The following is a 9,991-nucleotide window of genomic DNA, read 5'->3' on the forward strand; positions in this document are numbered from 1 at the left end:
GATAAATCCAGTATTTGACCACCTGTTACCAACATTTTCGGAAGCTTATATCCCTGGTGGCAAAATGTCAATTGATGACAACCTCTTGCTATGGAAAGTTTACATAACAAGAAAAGATCGCGTTTCGGAATGGAATTATATAAATTATGCGAAGGCGAGACAGGTTATATGACCTGCTTCCGTTTGTATCATAATGAACAGCTGTAAAAGACATAACACTGTGAATACTGTAAATGCTGTAAATATTACCGGTATTGTAGTGTAATATAGTCCGTTTATGTCACTTATGAATTTTAGGGAGGCGATATGAATTTGATCCCTCGAAAGTGCTAATCAACATAACAGAAAAATTTGTGAGTATTATAATTTATTCCATTGTACATCTTTTAAGTACATGTAAACTTTGTAAATCTACAATTTACATATGCAGAAACATTTATTTACAGGCAGAGATTGATACTAAACTGCCTAAAATGTTCAGGTGAAAGTTACTGTATAAACAAAAACCAGCATTTTGCTGTTAGGAAGAAGCAATCTCGATTTCACAGTGTGAAAGCACTTAGTACGTTTTTGCACAAAGTATTGAAAAATTAAAATAATCGAATTTTTCAACAATTAAATATATTATATTCAAGTAAATATTTCCCTTTTGGCCCTTCAATAGTTCATTTTAGTCTAAGATTGATTTTAATCAAGTAATTAAATATTTTCTTCAATCAGGGAAATCACTCCCCACCTGGGAGTGAGCTAGTGTGAACCGAGCTCTCCGCTTAAGGGGTTAATCCAATAGAAAACTTGTGGACTGTTTGCAAAAGGACTCACAAAATTTGACTGTTCCACAAAAATATGTGTTCAAAGCTTGTGAAATCTATGCAAAATCATGTAAAGTGACTTACAAAACAAAAAGGAGGACATACTTGCAATTAGCAAAGATTAAAAGTATGCACTAGGTGAATAAGTGCAGAAAACATGTTGCCATGTTGCAATTAATTTGTATGTGACTGTATGTACATGAAGATATGTATTCTGATGAACACAAAACACAGTCCCCAAGCTAGAGAAATTATGAAGATAAAATTTAAAATCCCCGATCTGATTGGGAAGCTAACCCAGGGCCCACTGAACTGAAGGCCAGTACGCTGACCATTCAGCCAAGGAGCCGGACAATCTTCTGCAGTTCCCTCTGCTTAGTTTATAAGAAATTCATCGTCGTGATCTCCAGTTGAATACGGTGACCTCCTGGCTGTATGCAAGGTTTCAATTCTCCTCCCACCACAAATTAAGAGACATTATAAGGGACTAGAACTGCATTGGTGGTGCTACTTATTGTGTTAAGATGGAGTATAACTGGACAACCATCCTCTCTTAATTCTTCTTCTTATTCTTAATTTACCGTTTCCTGTCTTCTGGGTCGGGTTGTGAATCAAGGACCTCCATAGTTGTCTATCTCTCCACCACTCCCTTCCTTCCTCCAATATTTCTTCTATTTTTACTGAGCGAGTTGGCCACCATGCAGTTAGGATCACGCAGCTGTGAGATACTGGGTCCGAGCCGCACTGTTGGCAACCCTGAAGATGGCTTTTTGTGGTTTCCCATTTTCACACCAGGTTGTACCTTAATTTAGGCCATAGCCACTTCCTTCCCACTCCTAGCCCTTTCCTATCCCATCGTCGCCATAAGACCTATCGGTGTCGGTGCAACATACAGCAAATTCTTTAAAAAAAAAAAAAAAAAAAAAAAAAGACATCTGATACTTTTACTCCTCTCTCCTCTATACTCTATACTCTCCTCCACCACATCCATCTCTCTCTTTCTGGACCTTCCCCGTTTTTCTCTGTAAATACTCGCCTAAGAACTCTACCCACTTCCATTCTCATCATGTGTCCATACCATTTCAGCTTACTGGTCTCCATCTTGTCCTGCAGGTTAAGGAATCCAATTCTCTCCCTGATTTCTATGTTTCTGATCTTATCCCTTCATGTCTTCCCAATTATTCCTCTAAGGAATTTCATTTTGGCTGCTTGAATTCTGCCTTCATCCTGTTTTGTTGTTGTCCATGTGCCCGCCGCGTACCGTATGTCAAAACTGGTGTGTAATAAATTGAGTACAGAATTTCCTTGCATTTCCCTACGACATCCTGCTTCCACATTGTACCCTCACATATTGATAAAATCCACTGGCTTCTTGGATTCTCTTTCCAATTTCTTTGTTTATTTTCCCATCGTCTGCAAGTATACTTCCCAAATATTTGAAGCTTTCCACAACTTCTAATGTACTTCAATGCTCCCTTTTCCTTCTTCATCACCTCTTGTCATCACTACTGTCTTATTCTTCTCTGCACTTATTTTCATTCCATAATCCTTTATCTCCATACAGTAACTTGTTCTCGTACTTCCATTTCATCTTCTCCCCATGTTGCTATGTCATCTGCATAGAGTAAGGCCTTTCTCTCTTTTCTTCCAATTTTTTGTTGTACACTCTTGTGGATTTCATCCAGGACTGTAATGAAGAGTAGAGGGGATAATACACTTTCTTGTCGAAGTTCTGTTTCTACATTGAACCAGTTTGTTTATCCAATCATGGTGTTCACACTTCTTACACACTTTTCGTACATGGCTTTGATCATTTGAACTTATACTCTGACCACCTTTTTTATCAATGCATCCCCGACCATTTGCCGTGGTACACCATTATATGCCTTCTCAATATCTGTAAATGTCATCAATAAGCCCTTCCTCAACTTCCAACTTACCTCCATCTTGTTCCTTAATGCAAAAATTAGAGCAAAACTTATTCTATCTCTTCTAAATCCATATTGTTCTAACTCCATTTCCTGTTCTACTTTCATCCTTAGTCTTTCCTCTAATATCCTCTCAAAGATCTTTGCTACATATGAAATGAGGGTGATTCCCCCATAGTTGCTACTTTCTTTCTTATCACCCTTCTTGATTACTGGGATTATCAGACCCTTCCTCTAATCTTCTGGTACTTCCTTTTTTCTACTGTATCACTCAAAATAATCTATATATCCAATGTAACCCTAGTGGACTTGCTGCCTTCATCATCTCTGTAGCCACCTCATCCACACCTTATGCTTTGCCATTTTTCATCTTCTTTTTTCCAAGTTGTTTTACGTCGCACCAACACAGATAGGTCTTACGGCAACGATGGAACAGGAAAGGGCTAGGAGTGGGAAGGAAGCGGCAGTGGCCTCAATTAAGATACAGCCCCAGCATTTGCCTGGTGTGAAAATGGGAAATCATGGAAAACCTTCTTCAGGACTGCTGACAGTGGGATTCGAACCCACTATCTCCTTAATACTGGATGCTGGCCACACTTAAGCGACTGCAGCTCTCGAGCTCGGTTTTTTCCACCTTCTTTACAGCTCCTTTTATTTCCAACATTGTTAAATCAACATTTCGGTTTTCTTCCACTATTTCTTCTTCATGTTCCTCCTCTTCCTCCAGTTCTTTGAATTTGATATTAATTTAGCAAACTACACCTCCCATCACTGGAGGATATTATCCTCTATTTGTGACAAAATTTGTCCAGTGTCTGTCTTTGCAAATTGTGTATGTTCTCTCCTGTTTACTTTACTTTTAACCAATCCATACAACACTTTCACTTTCTTACTTCCTTTAACATCATCTTACAAGTTTTCTGTGAAGTTTTCCTAGCAGTTCTGTTTCTCTTCCTGTATAGTCTTCTGACACGCTTAACTGTAATCACTCTTAAAATCATAAAAGCAGTTAGTGGAACTTAAAACCAATAACTCTGAGTAGAGGACAGCAAAGGGGTGTCTGCGCACTTTTGTCCACATAGTATATAAATGATATGAATCAGGAACTGGAATCACGGATAAGGCTTTTTGCGGATAGAGTAATAAGTAAGTTACAGGATTGTGAGCAACCATAAAAAACCTGGACAATGTTCTGAGATAGACAGCAGACAAAGGTATGATGGTAAACAGGACAGAAAGTCAGGTTGTAAGTTTTACTCTCAGTTTTAACTACTGTGTTCATGGGGTGATTGTACCTCATGGGGATCACTGTAAGTACTTAGGTGTTAATATAAGGCAAGATCTTCTTTGGGCCAATCACATTAATGAGGTTGTAAATAAAGGTTATAGACCTCTTCATATAGTTATGATGACATTTAGCAGTTGTAGTAAGGATGTAAAGAAGAAAGCATATTAGTCTCTAGTAAGGCCCCAATTAGAGTATGGTTTCAGTATATGGGACCCACACCAAGATACATGAACTGGAAGAGATCCAAAGGAAAGCAGCACATTTTGTTATAGTGATTTCCAACAAAAGAGTAATGATATGACAATGTAGCAAACTTCAGGCTAGGAAGGCTTGGAAGTAAAGAGATGTGCTGCTCGACTAAGCGGTATGTTCTGAGCTGGAAGATAGGAAACTTAAAAGGGTCCACCTTTCCAATACAAATAAATGTTATAGTTTATTTACAACATATATTTACACTTGGAACTAGTTTCGACGCTGTTTGGCGTCATCTTCAGCCAAAATGTGGGAAATAGGCTAGCATGAAGACATTTATATTACACAAGGTGTTACATCAGTGTGAATAAATGAGGGAACATGAAGACGCAAAGTACAATGTCAGTTTCAAAGTGGTCATGAAGGGTGAGTCAAAATTGTATAAACATGAGATAACATAATCACTTAAACAATAAACATATAAACATATAAACTGTAACAAAACCATGAGGAAGTACAAGATGATTGGTATTGGAGATTCAAATTATTTCAGACACTCTTCCATTGAATGTTGCCTGCCGCGAGTGTAGTACAAAACATCGGTTATATTTCAGTAAACACAATCTTCTCAAAAATGCACATAACATTATAAAATATTTGGGTTGAGATGAAATTTGGCAGTTAGGGATTGAAATCACTTATTCAATAAGCGTCAATTCAAAAAACAGCTGTGAAGGGTTAGACAAGAATTGCACAAGCGTGAGTTTGGACTCGATAAATGCAAAAACACATGAAACACACTCAAAAATGTAGGTTCGTGATGGATTTGGCACAAAAGGTCTGCGTTTAATCATTCATTGAATGGCACCGGTGCGAGTGTAGTTCAAATGTGAGGTAGGATTTAACAGCCACTTAGAATTGCACGTGACATCTGAACTCTTGGTGCGAGATGAACTTGGCAGTGAAGGTTCGAATTGTAGATATTTAGTAATGTCAATTCAAAACAGTCCATGAAGGGTGAATGCAAAAGCTATATCATACGAGTTAGGACTCATTAAATAATATATTCAAATACAGATAACATATTCAACTTTTCGTAGTACAAGGTGAAATTGGCAGTTAAAGAATTAAAAATTTTGTAGGATTTCTTCATCAGGTGCCATATAGGTCAAGCGCAGCGTAAGTATGAGACAGGGCTCAACATATCCAAACTGGTACAAATGCATATTTGAATCCAAGTGTGAGATGAACATGGCAGATAAAGAGTCACTTTGTTGAGGGTGTAGTATACATATTCAGCTCGACAAGAATATAAAATTGGTATTAAGGAATACGTTCCTCTGACAGTTTGGAGGTTGACTGTGCCAGTATTTGTGGTGTATTGTTGCAGCGTTACGTGTAGGGTGGGGGCAGGTTTCTATGATGTTTATTGCAGGACCTAAGGCGGTAAAGCTATGGCGCGAGATGAAGAGGAACAGAGCGTGTTGGATAGTTTAGGTCTGGGGAGCGGCCATTGTTGGATTAGGAGGGGAGAGGGAAGGAGCGGTAGGGGAGGAGGAGTGGAAGGAGGGGAAATATGGAGGGTGATGTGGTGAAAGTGTGTGGCGTGACAAAGTATTATGCATAATGTGAAAGACAGATCTGTTTTTCGGGATATTCATGTTTTTGAAAAATTCAATGAGAAAGTCGAATAGGATCTTTGGTTTCTCTGAGATATCATTTAAGTTTAGGTTGGGATTGAAATATTGGTCTAAATGAATATAGAGGTTTTCAGTGACGTCTAGGAAAAAATGAAATTCTTAGATTTAAATGTTCTGAGCTGTCCATGGAGAGATGGCGTGGGATGACATTAGTAGATAAGCTTGAGTGGAGCTTTTAAAGGTAGGAAAGATCATGGTACAATGACAAAATTGAAGTTCAAGATGACCTGGGGCAAATTTCCATTTATAGGAAGAGGAATTAGGGATTGGAATAATTTATCAAGGGAAATGTTCAATAAATTTCCAAGTTCTTTGAATCATTTAAGAAAAGACTAGGTAAACAATTGATAGGGAATCTGCCACATGGGTTGTCCTACATGCAGATCAATGATTGGTTGATTGATTGACTGATACATGTACTCATTTAGAGAGGCATAAGGCAGTTGAAAGGGATGAAGATTATGTAAAGAAGTGGCTTTGTGAATCTAAAATATACTGAAAGAATAATGTGAATTTAAAAAATTGGATTTGTAAAAATGAAAATGTGGTAAATGTTTTGGAGTTATTGTAATACATACATACATACATACATACATACATACATACATACATACATACATACATACATACATACATACATACATTACATTACATACATACATACCATTACATACATACATACTAGATTAGTATGAATATTTGTGTTCAGATTGCAAAGCTTCTATGAAAGAATGAAGTGTTTCCACAATCTTCCATTTGCAAGTAGTGCTGTGCATGCCTCTTCAGTGATGTCTAGGCTATCTGAGACAGCTGATTGTGGAGCTGTTGAGGATCCAACCAGCCCTCGGGCTGATTACTCAATAATAACTGGGAAAACCTCATCGGCTTCCACTGTTTGTTACATGTTATAAATTTTATGATTGGTCCGTATTGAAATGTACATTAGTTTTAAAATGTTACAAAAGTTTATTAGGATCAACTTATTCAATACAGGGCTGGTTCTACCATCTGCTGGTAAAGTGGCTGGCAGCTGCCCGTGAGGTAAACTACCTGGAGGTGTAAATCGGCTGATACTTTGGCTTTGCGTCCAACCACCTCCGCGCAAGCGCTAGGTAGCTACCCGGAGCTAGACACCAATATACTGTCCCCTTCAAAAGTGGTAATATTTATTAAAGGAGAATGATATTACAACAGTGAGTTGGAATATTATTTCGACAGCCAGGAGGGCGAGTTGCTACACTTCCGTGCCAGCGTGAATAAGCCACTTGCGAACCGGTTTTTCCACCGAGCCGAGAGAGCAAGGAAGCAGGCTGGAATTCCTGTTAGGTGTCCTTCATAGCAGCTGTGTGTGCCACGTGACTAGACGAGAAGTGTGAGTGTTGGCGATCAATAATGCCAAGGTCGTCTGATGTGAAACTGTGGCAGCCAATAAAAACAACGACCTTCACAGGAATGCAATGGGTCAACCTATCAGGCGAAATTAAGAGGCACACCCCCGTCTTAAGACAGTGAATTACTGGTAATTCCAAAGGAAATTTTATTCTGGGGTTTCTACTTCTGAACACTTTACCCGAGCATTACTCTGAACGCAGCTACGGTCGAGACTAGACGTCTTTTGCTTCACTGGGAGATTTTATATTAGAGAAGGCACTGAGAACTTCGCATACTGCAATTCAGACATTCTAAATATTTATCTACGATTAATTCATGACTTTCAAAAGATAAGTGTCTTATTCCACCTTATTAAACATCGAGTGTATGTCTTGGACTTTTGCTAAGACAATTTATTAGTTTCAGCTTTTCCACGAGGAGAACTCAGAAGAAGGAAGGTCGCTGGTTCGAGTTCGCTTCAAGATGAATATCCTTCCCCAAGATGAGTCCTACTGTTTCCTGTGCACTTTCACCTCCTCAATGAACCACTAATTATGTAAGGCATCGGACATGGACGAGACTCAGTTCGATGGAGGGTGAGGAGACCGCGTACTAGGTCATCAGTCAGAATCCAGCCGTCGTCAGCCACATGAATACCCCTGAAGAATATATATCTTTCTGTCTTTCTGTATAAATTTTGTGCACATAGCGTTTACTTATCCATATAGATTACATCTATTAGTATTGCTGTAGTTTGATTTTCCATTCTTCTTTCTTTGGTGGGAGGTAGTTTGTGTTCATGAATGGATGTGTATTTAATTCTATTAGTTAGATATCTGTATGAGTGTCATCGAGAGATATCGACTGTCCTAAAAATTCAGTACGGCAGGAGAAATAAAATTAAAATGACCTCCACGTTAATCTTGAATGATTTTGAAATATTTTATAAATTAATTGGAACAAATTAGGACAGTATTTTAGTAATTTTCATTGTGTCAAATTTCACTCTACGATTTTACGATGTTTCTATGGACTTGAATTTTAATAGTCATCTGAGTATTATCATACGATAGTCTTTGCAAGTGAGACCAGGCGCGGTCAATAATAATAATAATAATAATAATAATAATAATAATAATAATAATAATAATAATAATAATAATAATAATAATAATAATAATGATAATAATAATAATAATAAATAAATCTAATTACGGGCTAAAACTTGAATAAGGTCATGGGTTTAATACTGTTTATTCTTGAATGGAATTAATGTGTGCTCACTTGTGTAAAGTAGGCCTGGAACATGGCAGCCTCCTGTCGGAGCATGTGATGAGATTGTGTATATTTTACTGTGCTATTATAGTGAATGTGACTTGTAGATGGACATTATGTTTTGAGTAATAATTTATGCATCCATTAGAGTCATTTTGAGAAGAAAATATGTTGTTGGACATAACTTCTTCAAACTTGAGCGCAGATTAATTGAGAGCCACGATATAGTAGGAGAATAAAAATAAATGCTGCAACACATGTACCGTAAGCGCGTATTTTAATATTTTGATCAGTGCTATAGGTATGTTTACTTGATGATTTCGGATGATTTCTGTTCAGAATATTCCCTTGAACATCGTTGTATAATTAATTTCTGCATAAAAGTGATAACCTCAACTCTATCACATCCCAAGTCGACACATGGAACTTTTCATGATATTGTCATCTTGAGAATAATTTCTCTGATTTAGATTAAATCTAAAAATTAATAATCAAAAGGTTAGTGTTCGTGTAAATATTTTTTAATATTGTCGTGTACCTGTGTGTAATTGTGTGATGTGTAATTTGACCATATTCTGTGTTTTGTGATTTTTCTTGACTGTTTTTGTGATGATGTTTTCCACTGTGCGCGTCAACTTTTGGCCGATTTATATCATTTTCGCGTGTTCGTTATTTGACGGAATATGAACCTTTAGTAGATTTTAATGCATTTTAAGGTAAATTAGGATCTTATTTACTAAAAGAATATGCATAAGTAAAAGCTATGTCAGTGGGTTGATGTCACGAGATCAAATTTGTAAATATTGCACAGTCCTTTATCGTGTAAAAATGAGTAACGTTTAGATTGACATGACATTAAAGATAAATTAATTATGAAGAGATTAGTCAGTAAATAATTATAAAAGGAAGTTAATTGATAGAATGAAAGTCTAAGGAAGACATACCAACAATAATTTCATGAATTAAAATTTTTTCAGTATTTTTAATAAGAGAAAGAAAATGATCATTTTCTAGTAAAATTAGGCGAGATCCAGAAGGAATATTTTTGAGTTTCAAATAATTTAATTATCATTATCTGAGGAAGTGATCTCAAATATTATTTTATTTTATAATCAAGTTGAAAGTAAACTAATATTCATTATTATCGTTGCAGACACGAATATCTGCTGACCTTTAATTTGACCAAGATTCCTTGTAGATGAAAGCACGAAGAGAAGAATTAACGCGAACATTACCTAGATTTTGTAAAATTTTGTTGTTAATTGGAAGAGTGGTAGTTTTAATAAATGTATAAAACCTATTTTAATGTCCCTTTGTTTGTCGCTAGTCCTTAATCTATCCCTGCCTTTAAAATTTTCTGCCCAGCCGATTAGCGAACGGTCTACACTTGAGACTCTCGCTCACCGGCCGAGCTGAGCCCAGCAT

Source organism: Anabrus simplex, chromosome 4 (genome assembly GCF_040414725.1).
Source record: "Anabrus simplex isolate iqAnaSimp1 chromosome 4, ASM4041472v1, whole genome shotgun sequence".
Taxonomy (NCBI): Eukaryota; Metazoa; Arthropoda; class Insecta; order Orthoptera; family Tettigoniidae; genus Anabrus; species Anabrus simplex.